The 25059-nt window shown below is 41.7% G+C and overlaps 1 protein-coding gene across 2 annotated transcripts in view; it reads right to left on the reverse strand.

Annotated features, from left to right (window-relative positions):
* Positions 1-25059, reverse strand: part of LOC138753709 (guanine nucleotide-binding protein G(I)/G(S)/G(O) subunit gamma-2) — a 68807-nt gene that overhangs the window by 19625 nt on the left and 24123 nt on the right. Inside the window, exons 2-3 of one of the 2 annotated variants that reach the window (XM_069917040.1) lie at positions 16530-16595; positions 13836-13923 (exon numbers count right to left, since the gene is read on the reverse strand). The gene's annotated coding sequence lies outside the window, so the exon portion shown is untranslated. The remainder of the gene's footprint in view (positions 1-13835; positions 13924-16529; positions 16596-25059) is intronic. The other variant, XM_069917039.1, reaches the window with a different exon arrangement.

Here is a 25059-nt window from a genome sequence, read left to right on the forward strand (position 1 = left end):
ATCTGTTTGATAGGTCTGATTTTAATTTATTTAGTTTCTGTGGCGTGAGATATAACTGATGGAAAAAATTATATTGTACTAATCTATACCTTACATTTATTGTATTAGTCATAATACCCCAACATAATTCAGACCAGTTTTGCTTGCCAATTCTTACATTTAAGTCTGATTCTCATCTCTGGACTTATGAACCTCCTGTTTAGGGTCTCCACTTGAATAGGAGATACATTGCTGAAGTAAATTTCATTGTATTTTACTTTGGAATCAGAATCTCCACATCACCGCAGTTTGGTAAAAACTTTGTTGGACCCAGTTTGTCCCTTAGATACGCTCTTATTTGAAGAGAGCAAAAGAATTAAGAATTCCATGCTTATTTTTAAAAAAAATTGTTCAAATTTCATCAGTTGCGCCCACTCATAACAATCTTTGATGTATCTGATCTCTTTACAAGATCAAATTTCACAAGTTTGGTTACCCATTGTTCAGGGTATCAGCCTGTTAAAGGGGATTTTGGGAGACAAGCCCCCCCCCCCCCCCCAATTTTGTTCCAATATCACTTTTTATACTAAGTATTAATTAATTTTTTTAGCAAATGGGTTTCTTTCTCACCAGTTAATAATTTCACATCCCATTTATATAACAAAATCCTTTGCCATTCTCTCTCCAATTTTATCCAATTCTATTTTCACCCATGCAGGTTTATCTCCTTCCTCCAAGAAAGAAAGAAATCTCATCTGAGCTGCTCAATAGTAATTTTTTAAAATTAGAGGTGTAAACCTCCCATTTCATATTTGCATGTCAATTTTTCTATGGAGACCCTGGACATCATACCCTTCCAAAGAAATTTTCTGACATTTATTTAACTCCTGAAAGAACCTGAGATAATGGTATGGGCAGTGTTTGAAAGAGATATGGCACTCTTGGAAATATACTCATTTTAATAGAATCAAATCCTCCCACTAATGTTATAGGTAGGTTACATCATCTTCAACTTTTTAAGTCAAGGTAAACAATTTGTATAATTTTTTTTTTAAAGTTATTAGCTGTATGTATTCCTAAATATTTTATCCCATTTACTGGTCATTTAAATAGTGCATCTCTTTGACACTGAGTATAATCTCCTCCTGCAAGAGGCACAATTTCATTCTTATCTCAAATTATTTTATAACCCAAACTTTCCCAAAGACTTCCAGTTTGAAGTACAGTGTCTGTAACAAAGTTTCTGCTTCTGTCAAATATATCAATAGGTCACTGGCAAATAAATGAATCTTGTATCCCTTCCGGTTGACCCTAAATCCTTTAATGTCTGGGTCTCAACGGATTGCTTCTGCACGTGGTTCTGTAGCTAAAATGAATACAGATGGAGATAGCAGACATCATGGTCCTCTAGAACTTGTCAACTGGAACAATGTAGAGATTTATCCATTAGCCACCGCTTTGGCTTTAGGCTCATTGTATAATGCCTTAATCTAATTTGTAAACATTTGACCTAGTTCAAATCTTTCCAGCACTTTAAATTAAAAAAAAACCCACTCCAGTCTTTCGAGTCCTTTTTCTGCATTTATCTTTGGCTTGGCTTCGCGGACGAAGATTTATGGAGGGGGTAAATGTCCACGTCAGCTGCAGGCTCGTTTGTGGCTGACAAGTCCGATGCGGGACAGGCAGACACGGTTGCAGCGGATGCAGGGGAAAATTGGTTGGTTGGGGTTGGGTGTTGGGTTTTTCCTCCTTTGCCTTTTGTCAATGAGGTGGGCTCTGCGGTCTTCTTCAAAGGAGGTTGCTGCCCGCCGAACAGTGAGGCGCCAAGATGCACGGTTTGAGGCGATATCAGCCCACTGGCGGTGGTCAATGTGGCAGGCACCAAGAGATTTCTTTAGGCAGTCCTTGTACCTTTTCTTTGGTGCACCTCTGTCACGGTGGCCAGTGGAGAGCTTGCCATATAACACGATCTTGGGAAGGCGATGGTCCTCCATTCTGGAGACATGACCCACCCAGCGCAACTGGATCTTCAGCAGCGTGGTCTCGATGCTGTCGGCCTCTGCCATCTCGAGTACTTCGACGTTAGGGATGAAAGCACTTCAATGAATGTTGAGTATGGAGTGGAGACAACGCTGGTGGAAGCGTTCTAGGAGCCGTAGGTGATGCTGGTAGAGGACCCATGATTCGGAGCCGAACAGGAGTGTGGGTATGACAACGGCTCTGTATACCCTTATCTTTGTGAGGTTTTTCAGTTGGTTGTTTTTCTAGACTCTTCTGTGTAGTCTTCCAAAGGCGCTATTTGCCTTGGCGAGTCTGTTGTCTATCTCGTTGTCGATCCTTGCATCTGATGAAATGGTGCAGCCGAGATAGGTAAACTGGTTGACCGTTTTGAGTTTTGTGTGCCCGATGGAGATGTGGGGGGGCTGGTAGTCATGGTGGGGAGCTGGCTGATGGAGGTCCTCAGTTTTCTTCAGGCTGACTTCCAGGCCAAACATTTTGGCAGTTTCCGCAAAACAGGACGTCAAGCGCTGAAGAGCTGGCTCTGAATGGGCAACTAAAGCGGCATCGTCTGCAAAGAGTAGTTCACGGACAAGTTTCTCTTGTGTCTTGGTGTGAGCTTGCAGGCGCCTCAGATTGAAGAGACTGCCATCCGTGCGGTACCGGATGTACACAGCGTCTTCATTGTTGAGGTCTTTGATCACCTCTTTTGTGCCAAATGAATCGTACTAAGCAACCTGTTTACATTATCAGCAGATTGCCTATTTATCACAAAGCCAGTTTTGTCCACGTTTATCAATTTCGGCAAATATTTACCAAGACTTTAGCAATAGTCTTATAATCTGAATTTAATAATAATGAAATAGGTCTATAAAAGATGGTTTTAATGGATCCCTGTCTTTTTGGTGTCACAGTAATAATCGCTCTTGAGAATGATTCTGGGAGAGTATGTTTTTCTGACACCTGATCCAACACTGCCGTAAATAGAGGGATCAACAAATCTTTAAATTCTTTATAAAATTCAGGAGGGAAAACCATCTTCTCCAAGAGAGTTATTACCTTGCAATGAAATCAATGCATCCCTCACCTCCTCCTGAATAAAGGGGGCATTCTTCAGAATCTAACCTTGGAAGCCTTATTTGTGCTAACAATTCTTCTATTTTATTAACATCTCCTTGAGATTCTGAATGATACAAGTTAAAACAAAATTACCTTAAAACCTCTAATTTCATGAGGTTTATAACTAGTGTAAGGTAAAACATCATGAGATGGGAATGTGTAGGGAGTTACCCTGTACAGGGCAGTAACAAGAAGGGGAGGTGTCCTTGTACTCCTGTTAGGTAAAACATCATGAGATGGGAATGTACAGGGCTGTAACAAGATGTAAATGCATCCTTGTACTTACAAGATAAGAGAGACATTGATGGATTGAGAGGCAGGAAGCTAGCAGGGAAAGGAAAGCAACAGTTTTAGTCATTGGACAAGTAATGATATGATGATGTTCTAAGCATGTATCCAAGGGTATAAAAAAATCACCATTTTGCTGATAACGGCAGAATGCATTCTCCGACTAACTTTGTTAGTCGCAAGTGTTACAATCCGGTAATAAAGAACAAAGAACCCTGATTTCGACTCAGCCTGGTGTTTGTCTCACTCATTCATGAACAAAGCAGACCTAACAATTTGGTGACCCCGACGTGATGGGTGAGTGAACACTGGACGACGGTTTCTGTTTTTTCTGACAATCATCTCAGCCGGCTGATAAAAAGGTCCAGAGAAGCCTGTTTTAACAAAATTCTCTTTTTTTTTTAAAATCTTTATGATTGTCAGTAAGAACTGGAGATCGGACAAATTAGACGACCACAATTGAAGGTCGCATGCCAGGATTGTAACACGTAAGTGATTACAGACAAGATAAAAGTCCTTAAGGTGTTTGAATGACATTTATTAAGTGCTTCGCAAGAAACTACTAGAGTTTAAAAGTCTTTATTGTGTCGTTGCAAAGTCCAATAGAGTGAGAAGGTGGTCTATAAACAATTGAGGACCTGAGTTTTCTGCCCTAAACTGGTTATTAAGAGGAGAAATCTCCCACGTGAAGGTTGGGCTTTGAAAGAAAACAAAGGTTCAGGCTTATTGGCCTCAATTGTATCTGAGAGACTGACTTATAAATGTCTGGTAGGTATGATAATGTCTGTACACTTGAGAAGTTAAGAATTTATTTCCCCAATTCGCCGTGGTTGAATACCACAGCAGACACTAGAGACCTTGAGACAACAAAAAAAGTACTCAGGGACGCCTGCCTGGTGAACAAGAACGACGACAGAAGGCTGCGACAGCTGTGTCCGGATCAGGTAGGAGATATTAATGAAAAAGTTGACAAACTCCTAAGAGACACCCAGTTTATTCGAAATACTTTTGATAAGTTAAATGAGGGTATTCCCAACATCACCAAGGAGATAAAGTTACGTAAATTCATAGATTGGTACAGGGAAACAGGACAAAAGTATAGCCCAAATATTTGGTTTTCTAGTTGTAATTTAACTTTCAGACCCCTTTGGGAAAACAGAGAGTGGAAAACGAGCAATCAGAGTATACAGGACAGTCTGAAGTCAATTGGAGGACAAGACTTAGAGACTGTTCCTTTAAAAGATATTAGTCATCCAGCTTGCAAGGAGACATTTTTAAAAGCAATTTTCGTTGACATAGATCCCCTAAACGGACAAAAACCTAAATTAAAACAGGCATTAGAAAGCGGTCCCGCAGCTATGGCTGTACAGTTGCCTGCTAAGACTTTTGACCAAGTTATTAAGGAAATTAATCAGGAATTAGAGGAGCGAAATACCAGTAATGCGGCATTGGAAAAACAAAAAATGCTCCGAAAATGTGTAGACCGCTGGAGGAAGAGGGGTTGGTTACCCGGGGGCACTGAGATGTTCCTGACAGGTGAGGGAAAAAAATTTTAAAACGTAGAGGCTTAGATAAGCTGGAAGAAACAAAACACAGAAGGGAAAGGAAAAGTGCCTGTTTCCAGTTTCCAGCCACGAAGTGTCCGGGTTTGCTCTCTCCCTCCCTCCTTTCACCCTCCCCCCTCTCTCTTCTCTCCCCCTCTCTCTCTTCTCCCCCCCCCTCCTCTCTCACCCACTCCCCCTCCCAATCCCAATCTGTGGCGGTGCTGCCCTGAAATCCCCAGGTTGGGCAGGGCAGAGAAATACAATTTGGTTTTAATTTTGTGCCCACAATTCCAGCTCCGCATCAAATGGGATCCTGTTTTATCCTCTCTCCCTCCCTTTTTCCCGCACCCCCACCATTGCGGGATCAGGGCAGACATTGTGGGCTGACGTGTAGCTCACTCGAGGTGGGAGGGAAGGAAGGAGTGATAGTTCCCAGTGGTGGGAGACCCAATCTGATCCAGACCAGTGATCACAGGATGAGAACCTTTTAAAACCTTTGAAACGAAAGTGTTAATCTGAAGACTTTTCTCCCAGTGGGGCCAGTGCAAGGCATTTTCTCTCTCTATCTCTTGTGCTCTGTGTATCTGCCTCTCTATCTCTTTCTCTCGCTATGCTCTCTCTCTCTCTCTCTCTCTCTCATAGTCTCTGGATGTATGTGATGTCATGTATGTACTCTGACAATAAATCATTTATAAGTGAGTCTTATACAATTAAACAAAACGGGACACAGAAAACAAAATCTTTAATCGCGAGTCAGCAAAAAAGAGGGTGAGAGACAAGGAGATGCAGTACCGCGATGTCCTAGCTATATTCGAAGAATTTGGTCTCCCTGATAACCCACCTATTATGGCCCCTGTAGAAATAGCTTGTAGACCCCCGCCCTATGCATATGTGGAGTCACAAGGTGCCCCTGGCACCCCAGATGGGATCCTGGAGTCACGTCCCTTATATCCAGATATTGAGACACTGGGGTGTGACAAGAGCCTCGGGAATAGGGACACATCAGACGAGGTACAGGCCCCTTTAATAAAAATAGAAGGGGGAGTAATAGATGTGGAGACCCCTCTGGAGTCCAAGAAAATAGAAAAGGAGTTAGAGATACAGAAATGGAACATGAAAAAGGTTCAGGATAACATTAAAAACTTAAACAGAGATATTAATGTGCTGGGGCAGATCAGTGAGGATCAAAAAGAATTAATGGTAGGTGTATTGAAGGAAGTGGAAAAGATAACTACAACACTGTCAGGAGAAATTAAAGCTGAAGGAATGGTAATAGGAGTAAAGGACGAAAAGTGTAGTACAGATGAGGAAACGAGATACGATCCACCATGGGAGGAAAGTAAAAGGAAAAGACTCGGGAGGGAGAAAAATAGACATGCCTACCTGGACATAGTTAGAACAAAAGAGAAAGATGTGAAACAACTAAACTATGGCCGAAAAGATTATCTTAGAGATGAACGTGACCAATATACCTTTGACCCTGAGACATTGGAAGCTGATAGGGACAGTGACAGTGACGAAGAAGAGTCAGAACAAGGTGGGATAAATAAATGCATGCCAAGAGTAAAGAAGGAGCAGAAATCCCCAAAATTGAGATATCAATGCCCATTACTGATCACGGGACGGGGAACTCAAAAATATGTACCCTGGTCACGAATGGACTTAGAGAGTTTAATGAAAAAACTACCTCCGTTGAGTAATGGGGCTAGTCCATGGATTTCTTGTTTTGAGCGAGAAACCTGCCAAGAACAATTAGCACTCGCAGATGTCAGAACTATCATGATAAAATTAAAGGCAGAAGGGGCCCTGAAGCAAATAGAGAAAATTGTAAGAAGCAGTAAATTGGGGGATGAAATAGAATTTAACCCACTTTGGAATAAATTTTGGGAAGCACTTAGAGAAACATTTCCTACACCCTATAGTTTGGATGCCTTGGTAACCCTTCAACTAAAGGAAGGAGAGACTGCACACGAGTATTTCACTCGAGCATGGGACTTATGGGAAACAGGGACTGGAGAAAGACCCGACCACAGCCCCTTAGAAAGGGCTCACTTTCGTAATGGGATAATAAACGGACTACCTGCTACGGTTCAAGCAAAATTAAGGGACATTGTGGGATTAGAGACAATGTCAGAGGATTTGTGGAAAAGACACCTGACACATGCAATCAAACGACATCGTCAATCAGAGCATGCTAAGTCAGAAAGTACGTCCCAGAAGGAGGTGGACAAGACAACCGATAAATTGGTGAGAGCCATAGAACATATAGGGGTTAAATTAGCGGCCCAACAGATAGTCCCACAGGTCATGGGGCCAGTGATAAATCCGGGACCCCAAGTAAGAAATGGTTGGGAAAGACAGCTAGGTACAATGTATAGAGGGGAACATGCAGTATGCTGGTACTGCCAAAATCCTGGACACTACCAGCGGAACTGTCCGGAGGCTGGGAGAGCAAGGGGAAAAAGATTACCCTCTATGAGAGGCTATCGGGGAAGAGGAGGAAACTTAAGAGGACAAGCAAGGGGTAGGGGTGGACACATTGATGGGCCCCAGAGAATCGGGGGGTGGCAGAGTGATCAACAAGTCCAGGCACCTCAGTGTAATGACTATATTGAGGAAGGTGCTGAATTTGATTATTGAAGGTGCCCAGGAGAATCAAAAATCACGCCTCCCTGGGAGCCACCAAAAATTTGGGGGACGGTAAATGGAGAAAAAATTGAATTTATGGTTGACACAGGGGAAGCAGTTACGACAGTGATTAAAAAACCCCCAGGGAGCACATTTTCGGGCAAAACATTATCTACAATAGGATTCTCCGGGATAAGGGAAACACAGCCCTATACAGATAACATCGACATGACATTTGGACGACAAAGGGTTAAAACGCCTGTCCTGGTTGTGCCAAGTTGCCCCATTAATTTATTAGCAAGGGACATTCTTACCAAACTAGGAATAACCATACAATGTTCTGAGAAGGGCCTTCGGTTAACATACCCAGGGGATACAATAAGAAGGGGAGGACAGTTTATAGTAATGACCCCATCTAACGCTTCAGAAGACTCTGTGGAGGTTAGTATTTTCTGGAGTCGGCTACTGTTTGATGAACCAGGCCCAGGGCTGATTAAACAGTTTTTTGAGTGGAGGGCCAGTATTCCTCGGTATGGGGATTACCATTATCCACTAGATCCTATGCATGTTACATTAAACTACACCATCCACCCGGACCAGGAATATGAGGAGAGGTGGGACTCTCTAAAAGAAGGGAAGACAGAAACGATACATTGTCCATTTATCTTTGTAGGTAAGGAGGGAATAGCTGCTATGGTTGTCATGACAAAAGAACAATGGAGTGGTTCTGCTTAGGAGTGGAAAGTGTGCCTCATGTGGCCTTGGGTATTGCCAAAGATCATCACGCTCGACAGCTGGGTCCGATGGTAAAGGAAGCGATAGGGTGTGAATACAGGCAGACAGAAATCCCGGGATATTCCACCCCGGAGGGAGGAAAATTTGTCAGACTGAATATTGAAGCATGGGACCAGGTAGTGAATGAGAAAGTAGAAAGAGACCGAGCCATAGAAGGAGAAAATATTGATCACAGAGACTCAGACAAATATCTTTCTAATCTGAGTCCACATATATGGACAACGGGGCCCTATGATGTGGGAGTAATAAAAGGAGAGGTATTTCTAGAATTGGCCAACCCCGGGCAGAAACCAATATGGAGAAAACAATACCGCTTGTCGCCCAGTCAGGAGGAGGGTATTAAAGGAACGATAGAAGGGTTAATGGAGTCAGGGGTTTTAAGGGCGGCACCTGACAGTATGTGGAACACGCCCATCATGCCTGTTCCCAAACCGGGTAGAAAAGACTGGAGGATGGTACACGACCTCCGGGAGATTAACTTGGCTACCAAGACCATCGGGAGACCAGTCCCAGACCCATATGTAGCACTTAGGGCTCTGAGTCCGGAGCACGAATACTATACTGTCATTGATCTGGCAAACGCATTCTTCTGCTTGAATTTAGCTGAGGAATGGCAAGACTGGTTAACTTTCACTTACCAAGCACATCGGTACACATACACTAGATTACCTCAGGGTTATAAGGACAGTCCAGGACTGTTCAATCAGGCCCTTAGCGAAATCCTAATGAAATTAAAGCTCCCGGAAGATGTTACACTGATTCAGTATGTAGACGACCTACTATTAGCAGGGAAAACGCCACATGGGTGCCTGACAGGGCAGCCAAACAGGTTACTGGTTATCATGAACATATACAGGGGATGATTTTGAGGTCCCATAACAAAAAAAAATGAATCTGAAACTAAGGAGACTTGTAGCAGATTGAATGACTACACAGATGAGTTTTGTGGAGGAAGAGTGCTGTACAACTGGCTCCCCGCTAACTGGGATGGTCGGTGTGCTCTAGTAACCCTTAATGCGCCAGTGCTGATTGTCAAAAGGCAGGAGGGAGACGAGGATTCCCTAGAATTGCGCCACACAGAGAGTTGGCTGTGGAGAAAAAGGAGGAGTGTTGGACTCTTGGGGCCGGGAGGAAGGAACCCTGATGGGGTATGGATTGATGCCATTGGCCAAGCCCGGAATATTCCGGACGAATTTAAATTAGCCGATGAGATTGCAGCTGGGTTTGAAAGCTTTCCTGTTTTTAGTGCAATATTTCCCATCACTGTAAATAAGAATGTTAATAGGATCAACCTTATTCACTATAATGTCCAGCGCCTTGCAAATTTGACCAGGGACGTTGTTGAGGCAATACATCAACAACTGTCAGAAACTTCCCTTATGACACTTCAGAATAGGATAGCGATTGATATGGTCCTGGCAGAGAAAGGTGGAGTGTGTGCTATGTTTGGAGATCTATGCTGCACTTCTATCTCTAATAACACAGGGCCAGATGGATCACTCACTAAGGGGTTAACGAAACTTAGGGCATTGGCGAAAGAATTAAAAGCCCAGTCTGGAGTCTCCAATCCTGTTTTATCCTGGTTACAGGGAGTGTTTGGGAGATGGAGCACATTGTTAGGACAACTTTTGCTGGGTTTGTTCATTTCTGTATCAATTTTTATCACTTGTGGCTGTTGTTGTATTCCATGCATTCGAACGCTGGTCACGAGGACCATAGAGAAAGCCTTTGCTGACCGTGATGAACTGCCTCCGAAATATCAAGCTGTGCAGGCTGTGGAGCAAGACTATCTCACATTACAGGAGGCGGAGAAAGTTGCTGAGATCGATCTGGAGTCTGAAGGGGAATGTGATGGGAAGGAGGGATTGTGAATTAGATTGTTACACATATAATTTTAACCTTGCTTGTAACCCAAATATTATAACATTGATTGTAACACAAACATTATTAATCAGATTGTAGAACAAGTATTATGAATTAGATTGTAGACCATATGTTAACTTGGGAATTTACTAATGTACGGGGGGGTTAGCTAGTTTTTTGCTTGGGGGCAAATGGGTTGAAACTTGTAAACGGGCAATGGGATCGGGGTGACGGATGGGGGGTGTACGCAAAGGAGGGTTGGGGGAGCCCTCGCCCACCAGCCGAACTGCCCTGTGAACAGAACCCGTATAGAGCTTGGCAATAATAGGCGAACTAATGTAACGCGGTGGTAGCATAGTCAGGGAGAGATTGTCCTCTAAAGAGGACAAAGGAGGGATTGTAAGGTAAAACATCATGAGATGGGAATGTGTAGGGAGTTACCCTGTACAGGGCAGTAACAAGAAGGGGAGGTGTCCTTGTACTCCTGTTAGGTAAAACATCATGAGATGGGAATGTACAGGGCTGTAACAAGATGTAAATGCATCCTTGTACTTACAAGATAAGAGAGACATTGATGGATTGAGAGGCAGGAAGCTAGCAGGGAAAGGATAGCAACAGTTTTAGTCATTGGACAAGTAATGATATGATGATGTTCTAAGCATGTATCCAAGGGTATAAAAAAATCACCATTTTGCTGATAACAGCAGAATGCATTCTCCGACTAACTTTGTTAGTCGCAAGTGTTACAATCCGGTAATAAAGAACAAAGAACCCTGATTTCGACTCAGCCTGGTGTTTGTCTCACTCATTCATGAACAAAGCAGACCTAACAATTGTCATATTCGTATTTGTTTTTAATCGCATTAACTGATCTTGAGACCTGTTCGGCTTTCAACTGCCAAGAAAGCACCTTGAGTTCTTTCATCCAACTCAATACTTCCGTTTAGTTCTTAATATTGCTTTTTCCATTCCATATGTTTGTAATGTATTATATTCAAGTTTTTATTAATGTTGTTTAAGCTTTTCTTTAAAGCCCCTCATTTGGAGGCCCTTTTCTAAGTTAATAATCTCTTTTTCCATTTATTCTCTTTAATATTCCTTTTTAATCTTAGAAGTATAACATAATTTGTCCTCTTAAATATGCTTTTAAAGCATCCCATATACTAAATTTATCAGTAGCTTAACTGAAGTTGGTCTCAAAATATTTGAATTTGTCTTCTAACAAAATCATGAAAGTCCGATCTTCTCAATAATGAAGGATTAAAATGCCATCTATAGACTGATTTTTCTTTATCCGGCATCATGATCATCAATATCAAAAGTGAGTGATATGATAAAATTCTCACTTTATATTCAGTGTCTATAATCCTGCCTTGTAATTGAGCTGAAACTAAAAATAAATCTATCCTAGAATAGGAGTCATGTCTATTTGATTAAAAAGAATAATCCCTTTCTCTTGGATGAATTCTTTTCCAGGCGTCCACTTAAGTTCAGCTCTCTCATTAATACCAAAGTGGCTTTTTCTGATTTTGTACTTATTACTGTCATCTTTGATCTGCCTAAAACTGGGTCCAAACAGAAATTAAAGTCTCCTCCTGCTAAAATATTTTCATAAACATCTGCTAAATTAAGAAATGTTTCCTGAACATAGTTAACATTTGGCAAATATAGATTCATGAGAGTCCAGGATTCTGAGTATATTTGACTCCATGGATTATCACCTTGTTGTGGTGGAGAAGCTTGTGTGGTCCTAAGAGTGATGCCATCTGAACCTATGCTCCTGGTAGGGCCACTCATGGCGGTGAGGTTGAGGGGGAGGTCGCTGGCAAAGAACAATCCAACCAAGACCTCAATGGTGGAACAGGCGGATGAAGTTACTTTGAACTCAACAGCTGTGAAGGGGGATGAAGGCTGCAACAAATACATCCATTCTAATTGTCATGGTTTCCATGCCATTAGAATTAGTTGATTGATTTGTGAAGTATCAAGTGCTTCTTGGGAGTGCAACATTAAGTACATGTTAAATAAATATATGCACAGGCCATTTGAGAGCCTATAAATAGATCAATGGAACAAAGTCCATCATCCTAGACCTCGAGAGATAGCCACGAATAGTTGACAGTGCACTATAACCTACCTACCTGAGGGACTATTACCACATCCTGTACTCTGACTGGAAGGTTCTTATGCATCAAGATCGCCACTGTTCTTGCTTTTGAATTAAACGTAGAAGCAAAGACCTGCCCTACCCTACCCAGTTCCTTTTTAATTTTTGGTGTTCTTTGTCAATTAAGTGAGTTTCTTGTAGGAAGGCCAGGTCCGCTTTGGTTTTCTCAACATGTGACAATACTCTTTCTCGCTTGCTTCTTCAGGCTTCGAACAACAAAACATTTTCAACTGTTGCTGGCAATTGTCTCTGATTAAAAATTATGGCCACAATGAATATAATTAGTTTTGGTTTTGCCTCCAAAGATTTTTCAAGTTCTCCTGCATTATCTTCTATAGTGCAAAGCAAAAGGATTTCCTGCTGACTTGCATAACATAAAACTTCACGTCAGTCTCCTTCCCAATACTATTCTGCAACTCCATCAAAATTCTTTATGATGCCTGTTAACGTGCTGTACATCTAAATTAAAATTAAACTGAATCCCAAGTTTAGCTACAGATGAGTAATTGCATCTTAAGCAATTATTCTACCATGTAAAATACTGTTGTTAAATCCAATATTTTTAGCATTAAATGACCAATCAAGTGCACTTCAGAATGAATTTAAAATAAACTCCGGTAGAGCACGCATCAATGTTCAAGGTGCAAGATTCCTTTGCTGTTGTGCACACACATACCATAATTTGTTCACTTTTGTTTGCCTGTAAAGGCTGCCATTAGTCCAGTAACCCAGCAAGAAATAGAAGCAAAAGAGATTCCCTTCAGAGATATCGTGTGCCTGTGGATCCCATCACCTCCTCCAATGCCACTGCCTTCCATGTACTCCCACAAGTTCCATTGCATTGGCGAACCCAAGCTCCAGGCATCCACGTCCAGAGCATATGGCTCTAAATCCTAATACGTTCGGGAGCCCTGCTTGCCATTGGTATCCTCATGAATACCTGTCCCCATTCCTGGTTCCCATGAATCAGTCTCCAGCAGCCCTCAGCCTGGTGCAAGACCTATGGCTGATAAGCTCCTCTCTGGTCCGTTGTTACTCTATTCGGAAATTCTATTTTATACAAACTACTTTTGAAGTACAAATTTAGTTGATAAAATGTAAGTCTCTAATGCAGATCTGGAAAATATCTGGCAGAATCTGAAGTGAAATGGTGATTATTCTCAGTTTCACCCATTACTGAATTTTATTTCACCTCCAATATGAAGTGGCTACAGCATCAGATTACTGATGTCGGCCTCTCCAAACTTTGCAGTGAATACTGTCCTTGCCCAAATTGCAACATTTAAAAAGGTACAATAATATTAGTGTCTGAAACCACTTGTTCTTTAAGTCATGGTAATATCTATTATGCAATTCTTATGCAATATATACAGATCATAAAATTACACATCGCATAGGTGAGCATGAAGTGACAGTACAAAATAAAAACAAAAGGTCAGAGACAAACACATTACCTCAATATGCAATGTTATCGTTGTGTCCTCCAAGCCTTTGGGGTTTTTCCTGATATCCTTGTAATTTTCTCCTCTTTGAACAATTAGCCTACAACAAAAGCACAATTATGAATTGCTGCATGCGTATTAACTAGAGGTAATATAATGCTCAATTGGATAGTTCCAAGTTTGGGAGATATACATCATTTCACTTTTTTAAAGATTCCTTTTCAAATACATTCAGTGTCTCTTTCAGTTCCATTTCTATTCATCAAGCATCATCCCTGCACGGACTATAGAAATTATCAATAGCTCCAGCTCAAAGGCTAGAATTCAGACTCTCAAAATAGTTGTACCTTCAAGATTCAAGATGCATTTATTATCAAGTAATATTACACAAAATGGTCTTAGGCAAAGGGTTGCCATTGGTGTCACCTTAGTGGCCTATTGCAGTAAGAGATTACATTATTGGTATCTCAATAAAACATCTGATCCCAGCTCCTATTATTTCAGATGAATAGATGTCCGGAAATAACTAGCTGCAAACAACTTAAGTTAGGAAGAAAGGCAGCTCAGAGAGCAAAGAAACGAAAAGCTGCTCGGTAACAGTAATGGATTGAGATGATATCTGTGGATATGCATAAACTTAGTGAATGGAAAAGTTCTAGGCAGATGGAATAGTATATGAGGATAAATGAGAAATTGGCTACTTTAAAAAAAACGTTTTGGGAGGTTGAAGGATGCTAATGTTTAATGTTTTTATGAATAGGTTTAATATTCATAATGTTTTATGAAACATTCAAATTCTATTTAAGGATAAGCCTGAGGTGGATGCAGGAACAATGATTATTCTATAGAATCGACATTGAGGAGAGTCACAGAATCAGAATAACGGGTCACCTTTTCAGAGTGGCGATATGAATTTTTTTTTCCGACCAAAGAATTCTCTAGCCACAGGAGCTGTAAAACCTTGATCAGGGAGTATATTTAATAGATCAAGTTGATCGGTTTTTGAATATTATGGTAATCAAGGTATAGTGTTGGAAAGTGGCATGCAGATTAAAGATCTTGTGAACGGCAGATCCATAACAAAGGACTGAATATCCTATTCCTATTTTGTATATTATGTTCACAATCATCTTCCTTTGTGCAAGGTATGATTGCCACCTCACCTTTGTCTGCATCCCTCATCTACTCAAAGTAAACTCTGCCCTTCTTATCTGGCCACAACTGCCACACATTTCAGGAAACAAGATTCCAAAACTCCATAACTGTCTGAGAGAAAATGTATTGCCCCTATCCCTGTGTAAATACTGAACCCTCAGTTTGAGATTCTCCACGAAGAATAATATTCTCCACATTCACCATGTGCAGATCCTCCAGGACGTTAAGTGTTTCTCCTAAACTCCAGCAGACACCAGCTAAGCCTGTCCAACATTTTCTTAGTAGAATAAATGGTCGATTCCAGGTATTTGTCCTCGTCGAACTGCTTCCAACGTACAAACTTATTTTAATTGAGCAAAATCTCCCTCCCTTCATATTAAATTTCTCTAGAAATAAGTGATAAAATTCTGCTAGTTGTCTTCTTTACTACATACTAACATTTAGCAAATTATACACTAGAACACATTGATCGCTCCATGTCAGAGTATTGTAATATAACTATATACAGCACAGAACAGGCCAGTTTGGCCCTACTAGTCCATGCCGGAACAAATCCCCACCCTTCTAAATATAACCATATACAGTAATGTCATGTCAAAACTAATATTTTGGAGAGTTAAAATATTCTTGACTTTTTTTGATCCAAACTGTTACCCATGGACACTTGGATGGAATACTAAAGCCAGAAAGGAAAATTTCTAGTTACTTTGACCTGTCACAGAGCAGCATGTAGTTTGGATTCTGATAAATACCACATTCACAGACAAATTAGTGGGTTTAATGGGTCTCCTGAGAGCACACGTTATGAATTAAAAGTCATTCTAGTATATTGTTAAGTTTTGTGTGTTGCAATTAAGTGGCTAGATAAATAAGCTAAATAATGTACTAAATTTGGGGTAAGATCAAGGATTCTGACACTAAGGTCACTTCATTTAATGCTTCTAATTCATGATAGAATCCAAGATTCTAGTAGTATAATAAAGATGTATTCCTTCATGCTCAAAATTAATATCTGGAGGAACTTTTTAATTTTACATTTTAAATCCTGAGTCATTGATAGACTACAGCACACATGTCAAACTCTGGCCCACGGGCCAAATCAAAAATGTATTAGAGGTGGCCCGCTGGCCGCCGCGCCAGTATAGCACATGCACAGTAAACGCTGTGTCCCAGGGTGAGAGAGAGAGAGAAAAATCCTGGTCCTAAAAAAGTAGTGGTGGGTGGTTTTATAAACACGCTGTCGTGTCCCCCCGCCCAACCCCCCACCGCAGCGTGGCCTGGCCGGTGTCAGGGGAAGCCAAGGCCGCTTCCCAACGCTCGGAACCCCAGTGGACAGCGTTTCTTGGAGCTGCAGATGGAGTTGGGACGCCGGAGGGAAGATTGGGGCTCCCCGCCGGGCGATGGGGGCGCCGGCCGCCCTGCGCCTTCCCACCGGACCAGCGGCAGGTGCCCGGAGTACACGTGGAGAGCGAGGCTGGTCGGGCAGGTAGGGTGGAACCCCCCGCCAATCTCGGGAGTGGCGTGGGCTGGATCGGGATTAGCCGTGCTCACCTGCTCCTCCACCGCTGACCGGGATCCCAGCGTGGTCCTGAGCGCGGAGACTGCCCTGGAAAGGTCCTGGGACACCGGCATGGAAAGAAGAGCAGAGTCTGTAGAACATTACAGATCAGAAACAGGTGCTACAGCCCTTCGACTCTACTCGTGAAAACCCAACACTGGAGAAACTCAGCGGGTTAAACCGTATCCTTTATCCAGCAGAGAGGTACCTGACAATGTTTGGCCCTTGATCCCCCTCATCAATGTATGAGCGAAAGTCTGTGGTTCTCGTAAAAACACCAGAAGGGAGAAACTCAGCAGGTCAAGGGGGGTCTGGGAGAAACTCAGCAGGTCAAGGGGGGTCTGGGAGAAACTCAGCAGGTCAAGGGAGGACCGGGAGAAACTCAGCAGGTCAAGGGGGGTCCGGGAGAAACTCAGGGGGGGCCTGACCTCGCCAGGACCGTTGCCCACTCCCCCTCCCTGCCGCAGGCCGACCCGCGACTCACGGTGACGGGGCCGCTGATCCGCCGAGATGCCGCCCTGCAGCGAGAGCCGATGTCCCCGCACTGTCGTTGTCCAACCCGATCGCCCACAAACCCCGCCCTCCCGCACACAGGCCTAAGTATTATGAACTTTAATCTCAGGATAAAACGATCTTCCAATAGTTTCATGTCACAGTGATAAATATATTCCTGGTTAAAAATGGTCCTGCACCTGGATACAAGCTCATTAGGCATAAAACTTGAAAAGTGTGTAAATCAAAGGATATCTGTACCAATGGAAAAAGGGCATGGCAAATAACCCTGCTAGAGTTCATGCCCACAATCAGTCACCCATTTGATTGTTTCAGGAATCACATTATTCTCCCACATTCTCAATAGCCCTCAGATTTCACTATTCGACAGCACACTAGCAACATTTGACAAATCCTCTATAGAGAAATATTATTTATTGAATATTTTATTTCTCATTTGTTAATGCTTCAGGAAAGAGTTTATCCAAAAACTATTATTAAACATTTATTTTAATAAGAAAAAGTTTAACATTACATCTGTTGAAAGAAGAGAAAACATGCAGATGTTGTTGAAAATTTTCAATAAATATTTAGTTCGGCCCTCGACTTAGTCCAAGTTTTTAATTTTGGCCCTCCGTGAATTTGAGTTTGACATCCCTGGACTACAGCATTTATAAAGCAATTGTGTGGCATATTTTGGATTGAGCTGGCATGTGAGGCAAATGTTTGTTGTGGTGGGAGGCATCATTCCACAGGTTACAAACTAAATGACTTAGAAAAGTTGATACAATTGAACAAATGTTCACCACAGCAATTTTCATAAGCAGATCAACTCTGCTCCAGCTGGTAGAGAAAAGAACATTTCAAAATAGTCAATAACAAAAGCATAAAACTTAAATACAATAAAGAAATGTTGCTCGTAAATGAAGCTTTAACAGTGATTGAAGCCACAGAACGTGGGACGTACAAAAAGCAATTGTTCCAGTCTCTGCAGAATGGGAGCCTGTTTGCAACTTTTGCAAACTGGTTTGGGAATTTGTATAAATAACTGCTGAAGCAAGTACAGTTTTAAACTGTTTTTCCATTTATGATCTTTTGCTGAATCCAAATCATCAGTTTCTTAGATATGAAATGCATATTAACAATCTTATGTACATACTCCATGATCTTGAAGCATGATCAGTCAGCTTCAAGAACTGTTCAGCCACATATGACGATGTCATTGAGATAACAAAGATACAATTCATTTCCAAAATTGTTAGCACCCAAATGCATTACTGGATTGTCTTTGCACAACAGGAGCAGTAAAAGGCACAGCATGTACCACCATTCATACCTTCAACCACCAAATCAGCATCCATAATCCTGTATTGCAGAAATAGAGAAGTACAGAACACTTGATTTAATGTGAGAATTTTGAAATCTTTTTGAAAAGTCAATTGTACAAATGCTCCTCTTTCTGCACCATTCTGCTAATTATTTTCCAGTCAGTAGCAAGCAGTTGCTTGCTCCATTTTCTAATTCCCCCCCACCCCCCCACCCCCAACCCCAACGAGTGTTTAAGGATGCAAGTGGCATTGTGCAGCCCTCCGGAATAGGACTGCATCACACATTATCATTTGATAGTTAAGTGTGTAATCATAGTGTGTAATCAAAGATAAATCATTGGGGCCTAATGAGATGAGAGTACGTTTACTATAAATTAATGGGGGTTGCCAGGGTCAGATTTCCAGGGCTTAGCTGGGATCTGCATCCCTTTAAGTAGCACTTTTCCAAGTCATGCAGCACCCCGAAAGCATGTTTGTTACTGGTCTAAACTTACAGCATGCACACCTCAGATTAAGTTCTGAAGTGGAGAGGGGTTCAAATGCAGCCCATTCACCCTCCAAGGACCAGCAAGTCTTTGACCCCCAGATCTCTCCACTGCAGCTGAGCTGAGGGGCCAAGTGCACGCTCTATCTGATCCTTTCTCTTGTTGTCAGCGATAGTGATAGAGTGCTAGTGATACTCCTGACCACTAGAGGGAGTTGGAGATTAATTTGTGGCAGCTCCGTTGGATTCAAGATGGATGTCTCCATGCTGTCATGAGTTATATAACTAATAAAGTATAGTTATTTTAAAAAAAAGTTTCTATATTACAATAAAGGAAACATCAAATGGTTCCAGGAGTGGAAGAAACACAAGACTGTGCACAGGGTGACAGTCATTATCAGCAGAGATATGGAGAGTGTCAGAGTCCTGATGCCGGAAATTGAACTGGAAATGACGACCACAGTGACGGCTGTTCAAAGATTCATGCTGTACCTGCAAGCTATTGGACCCTATAGCAAACCTGATGCATGGAAGATTGCACTGAAACTTACTGTAGTGGGACCTCAAGTAATACATTTGTTTTGCCAAGGCAGAAGACTGGGGTAGATTCAAAGTTATTGAGATGTTTGATTAACACTGTTCCCCAATGAAAAATGAAACTTTTGAGGGGTACATGTTTTGCTCACACACACAGCTGCAGGGAGAGAGCTTTGATACTTTTTTAAAAAAAAAGACTTGAAATTAAAAGAGCATGCAATTTTGGGTTGCTGCAAGAATCAATGATCTGTGATCAAATTATGTTTAGGATTATTGATAAGAAAGTGAGAGAGAGGTTGCTGCAAGAGAGAGAGCTTAGCTTAGTTGGAGTTGTTAAGATATGCCACACCAATGATTTAGCTCTGCAGTATGTGATGCACGCACATGATGGCAGTCTCTTCAATCTGAGGCGCCTGCAAGCTCACACCAAGACACAAGAGAAACTTGTCCGTGAACTACTCTTTGCAGACGATGCCGCTTTAGTTGCCCATTCAGAGCCAGCTCTTCAGCGCTTGACGTCCTGTTTTGCGGAAACTGACAAAATGTTTGGCCTGGAAGTCAGCCTGAAGAAAACTGAGGTCCTCCATCAGCCAGCTCCCCACCATGACTACCAGCCCCCCCACATCTCCATCGGGCACACAAAACTCAAAACGGTCAACCAGTTTACCTATCTCGGCTGCACCATTTCATCAGATGCAAGGATCGACAATGAGATAGACAACAGACTCGCCAAGGCAAATAGCGCCTTTGGAAGACTACACAAAAGAGTCTGGAAAAACAACCAACTGAAAAACCTCACAAAGATAAGCGTATACAGAGCCGTTGTCATACCCACACTCCTGTTCGGCTCCGAATCATGTGTCCTCTACCGGCATCAACTACGGCTCCTAGAACGCTTCCACCAGCGTTGTCTCCGCTCCATCCTCAACATCCATTGGAGCGCTTACATCCCTAACGTCGAAGTACTCGAGATGGCAGAGGTCGACAGCATCGAGTCCACGCTGCTGAAGATCCAGCTGCGCTGGATGGGTCAGTCTCCAGAATGGAGGACCATCACCTTCCCAAGATCGTGTTATATGGCGAGCTCTCCACTGGCCACCGTGACAGAGGTGCACCAAAGAAAAGGTACAAGGACTGCCTAAGGAAATCTCTTGGTGCCTGCCACATTGACCACCGCCAGTGGGCTGATATCGCCTCAAACCGTGCATCTTGGCGCCTCACAGTTTGGCGGGCAGCAACCTCCTTTGAAGAAGACCGCAGAGCCCACCTCACTGACAAAAGGCAAAGGAGGAAAAACCCAACACCCAACCCCAACCAACCAATTTTCCCTTGCAGCCGCTGCAACCGTGTCTGCCTGTCCCGCATCGGACTTGTCAGCCACAAACGAGCCTGCAGCTGACGTGGACTTTTACCCCCTCCATAAATCTTCGTCCGCGAAGCCAAGCCAAAGAAGATGTGAAAAAATTCAGTGATCGTGCAAAAGCCAGTGAAAATGAAGGCATAGCCTTAGACACAGCGCTTGTCTCCACACCCACACCCACACACAATGAACGAGATATAGGAAACAACAAAGAGAGACATTCAAGTGCAAATGATGTGGCACTAAACATGCACCAAAATGATGCCCAGCAGAATCATTAAGCAAAGCAACCAAGAGGAAACAAAAGAGAAGTGAAACTGTACAGACTATAGAAGAAACTGCCCTCAGTGATACACTTTTTGTTGGCATGGTAGTGCAGGAAGATTATAAAGCAACACTGAACAGCCAAGCATGAACAGAATCAAAAAGGACAAGTGACTGTGCCATTGCACACAAATAGGTCAAATATTCCTTTCAAGCTGGACACAGGGGCAAAGGTCAATTTGATCTGTGAGTGCGACATAAGGGCAATGAAGATAAAGCCATACATCCATGCAAATCCTGTACAATGCCCAGAGCATTGTAATGAAAGGTACATGCAAACTCAAGGTGAAAGTTAAAGATAAAGAGCACCACCTCAGGTTCACAAAAGTCCCAGATGGACATGATTTACTGCTTGGTGACAAAGCATGTGAAAACTTAAGCCTAGTCAAGAGAGTGCATGTGTCATCCATGGCAACGAGTAAAGCACACAACGAGAATTCCATTGAGACAAATGTGAATCTCCACATGAATCTGATCACTAAATCTTTTCCCGTATCTGACATGAAATCCAAGCAGATCTCAGCGGAAACAGAAAAGAACAATTCTACAGAAAGTCATCAAGAATCTTAATGACATATAGCCTGGAGGTGAATGTACATGCAGAACCATGGCAGAAAGTTGGAACTGATCTGTTCCACATGAATGGAAAGAATGACTTGCTGGTTATTGTCTATTTATTGAACTATCCAGAGATTGTGCTGCTTCCTAACATGTCTGCGGCTTGTGTGATCAAATATATGAAATCAATCTTTGCAAGACATGGAATTCCTCAAATAGCCTACAGTGACAATGCTCCATGCTATAATTATAGAGAATTCCAGAACTTTGCAGAAGAGTATGATTTTTGACATGCAATTTCAAGTCTTCTGCATCCACAGTCAAACGGTAAAGCAGAGAGAGGAGTTCACATAATCAGTTGCTTAGGAAAGCACTAGACAGTGGCTCAGATCAGATCGAGTTACACTTGAACATGATGGGATGTAGACTACGCACCACACTTCTCGACTCTGCAGACCCAAGCAAGAACAGAGATGCCAAAGATGTTGAATGCAAACAAAAGCATGTACAAAGGAGACATAAAGCAAACCTTGACCAAGAAGCTTTCGGCCACTGGCACAATGCGAGAGTGAGACTCAGAATCCAACATTCTGGAGGAAGTAAATTCAAGATTCTACACTGTCAGAACAGAGGGTAATTAAATACAGAGAAGGAATTGAAAGAGCCTGCTGAAAGTGCAAGAGAAACTGCAGGAACAGACCAATGCAGAAGATTCAGTGTGCATAGCAACAGAGGAAACATCACCAGTGCTAAACATTTGCAGAGCCGACATAAGCACCTGTGTTAAGAAGATCCACACAGGTTATCAACGCACCTGACAATGTCTAAAGGACAAAAAACTACACATTTAAAAAGGGTGTTGTACTGTAAATTGAAATGAATACTGTATTAGTGTGTTGTGTTGTTAGATTAAACATCTTAAGGAAAGGGGATATAGAGATAGAATGCTAATGATACTCCTGACCTCTAGAGGGAGTCAGAGACTAGTTTGTGGATTCAAGATGGATGCTTCCACATGGTCATGCATTCTATAGCTAATAAAATATAGTTGTTTAAAAAGATTCCAAGTTTCTTTATTACAAGAAACATCACACCAGTCAGGAGGGTCCAAGCTCAGGGACATACATTCAATGAACTGATCAACCAATTTGGTGTTAGTCTCCAAATTAAAGATATTATTGTGGGTATTAAGGGATGAAATTTCCAAGTTCAGGAAGAGCAGGAGGTGATGTCAATACACTGGGAGAAAATGGTAAAGAACAGAGCACAAATAGTTTTGGTGTAGAGATTTGTTCCCCATATCAAGATTGTGATGGCTTCAAATGTACATCAATGCAAGTTGCTTTATTGCAAAGTCCAGATTAAATACATTACATTTTGACCTTGCATTTAAGTCTTCATTATTAATTGTAAATAACAGCCTCTCAACCTACAAAGCTAATTCTTACATAGTTACTGGTTTTTGATTGATCCTGTATCATTTAATATTCTATCAATTCATCAGCTCCATGAGTGGTGGCTTTTGTATGTTATCAAAATAGCTTTCGAAAATTCAGCTAAATGCAGCCACAGTTTGTACCTTATTTACCTTACCATTTAGAACATCAAAAGGTCATAATATTTTCATGCAGCAGTAAGTGGTCCTCAAATTTAGGTTGATGTAATATAAATGCCCTGTTATAATATCCTTAATGATACATTTCTAGATTTTACTAATGATTTATGTCAAAATAACTTGTCAGTAGCTCTCAATTTCTTTTTCCTCTCTTTTAGAACAGTGCAACATTCTCTACCTCCCTATTTGCTGCCTCTGCTCTCAAGGTTAAAGAACTTTGGAAGATTATCATAAATGTGGCCATTATCTCTCAGCTTCTTATTTTCAGAACCCTGGCATACTGACAGAGATTGATGGCTTTTTCCCTCCCCCTTTCATCTCTTCGGTAATTTATTATCAGTCATTTTAATCACTTCAGATCTTCAGTGAAATTATTCTCTCGGCTCCTCCTTTCTGGTACACTGATAACATATTTTACAAAATTGACTCAGTTTATTTAAAATTTAACAGTACAACACTGTAGAAGTCTATTCCACCTATCGAAACTCGTGCCACCCGATTAACCTCCCAACCCCACAAGTTTCTGGAGGGTGGGAGGAAAACTGAGAACCCAGAGAAGCTCATCCAAGTCATGGGGAGAATGTACAAACAGCATCAGATTTGAACCTGGGTCGCTCGTTCTGTAATAGCATTGCACTACGTTCACTGTAACACCAATTTAGGCTGGAGTTACCTCTCACGCCTTTGCTTCCAATGGACCCACAATTATTTATGGGTGTCTATTCTTCTCCTCATCGCAGTACAAATCTTTACACTTTTTAAAGAATACAATATTTCTTGCTAATTCAGCTTTTTTATGCCACCTTCACTCTATCATTTTTTTGGGGTCATTTGTTGCTGTTTTCTACAATTGTAACTGACAAACTTGCAGGGATTTTTGGATCTAATATTCCTTATCCTACTCAATCACAATCAAACCATTTTTACAATCAAGTTCTTAACTTCCCAAAGGAGTCTGCATGCATTGAGAATTGCAATAAGTATCTTTAAATGTTTGCCATTATTTATCAACCAGAAACCTTTCACTCAGATTTCCAAATCCACATTAGCCATTTCACCCAATGTATGTATTAAGTTCAAAAATAATTTCACATTTATTTCTCTCCCTCCCCCCCCCCACCACTTCACGCAAAATACTGTGACATCACGGTCACCTTTCCCTAAAGGATCCCCTACCGTGAGCTTTCAAATTAATACCATCCAATTTAATACATGAAGATTTAAAATAACCTACTCCACAACAAGTCTTGCGACACACTTTCCCACATAGCTGTCTCAATACATTTAGCCCAATTTAATTTTCCCAGACTGAATACAAGTCCCTTTGGAACATAGAGCATCTACCAGTACAGTTTGGCCCATGAGTCTGTGCCTAATGTGATGTTCAAATTAAACTAAAACTCTGGAGTTTGTAATTGATAGAAATTCCTTCATCCTCCATATTCATGAGTCTATCTAGAAGCCTCTAAAAATACCCCTTCTCTACCTAAATTTTATTTGATTATTTTATTAACTGCTTAATTATCTCTGTAATGGCATGCTTTCTGGGGTATCTAAGATCTGATAGGCTTTGAGTAGAAAAAGGAAAAGAGACAGATGTTTCCTACTTTAGGTTCCATGGACTATGCATGCCTACGATGAATCCTTAATCTGATTGTCTGAAGCACTTCAATGGTTCTTGTGTTGTTCTTATGATAAACCAATGGAATAGTCCAGATGCATGCTGGGAAACCCAAAAAGATTCAAGGCTCAGGTGTCAAGCAGATTAAAATCTCAGCCATTCCTGTTTGAACAATAAAATCTATACAATCAGATTTTAGCAGAG

The sequence above is a fragment of the Narcine bancroftii genome, chromosome 2 (assembly GCF_036971445.1).
Source record: "Narcine bancroftii isolate sNarBan1 chromosome 2, sNarBan1.hap1, whole genome shotgun sequence".
Lineage (NCBI taxonomy): Eukaryota > Metazoa > Chordata > Chondrichthyes > Torpediniformes > Narcinidae > Narcine > Narcine bancroftii.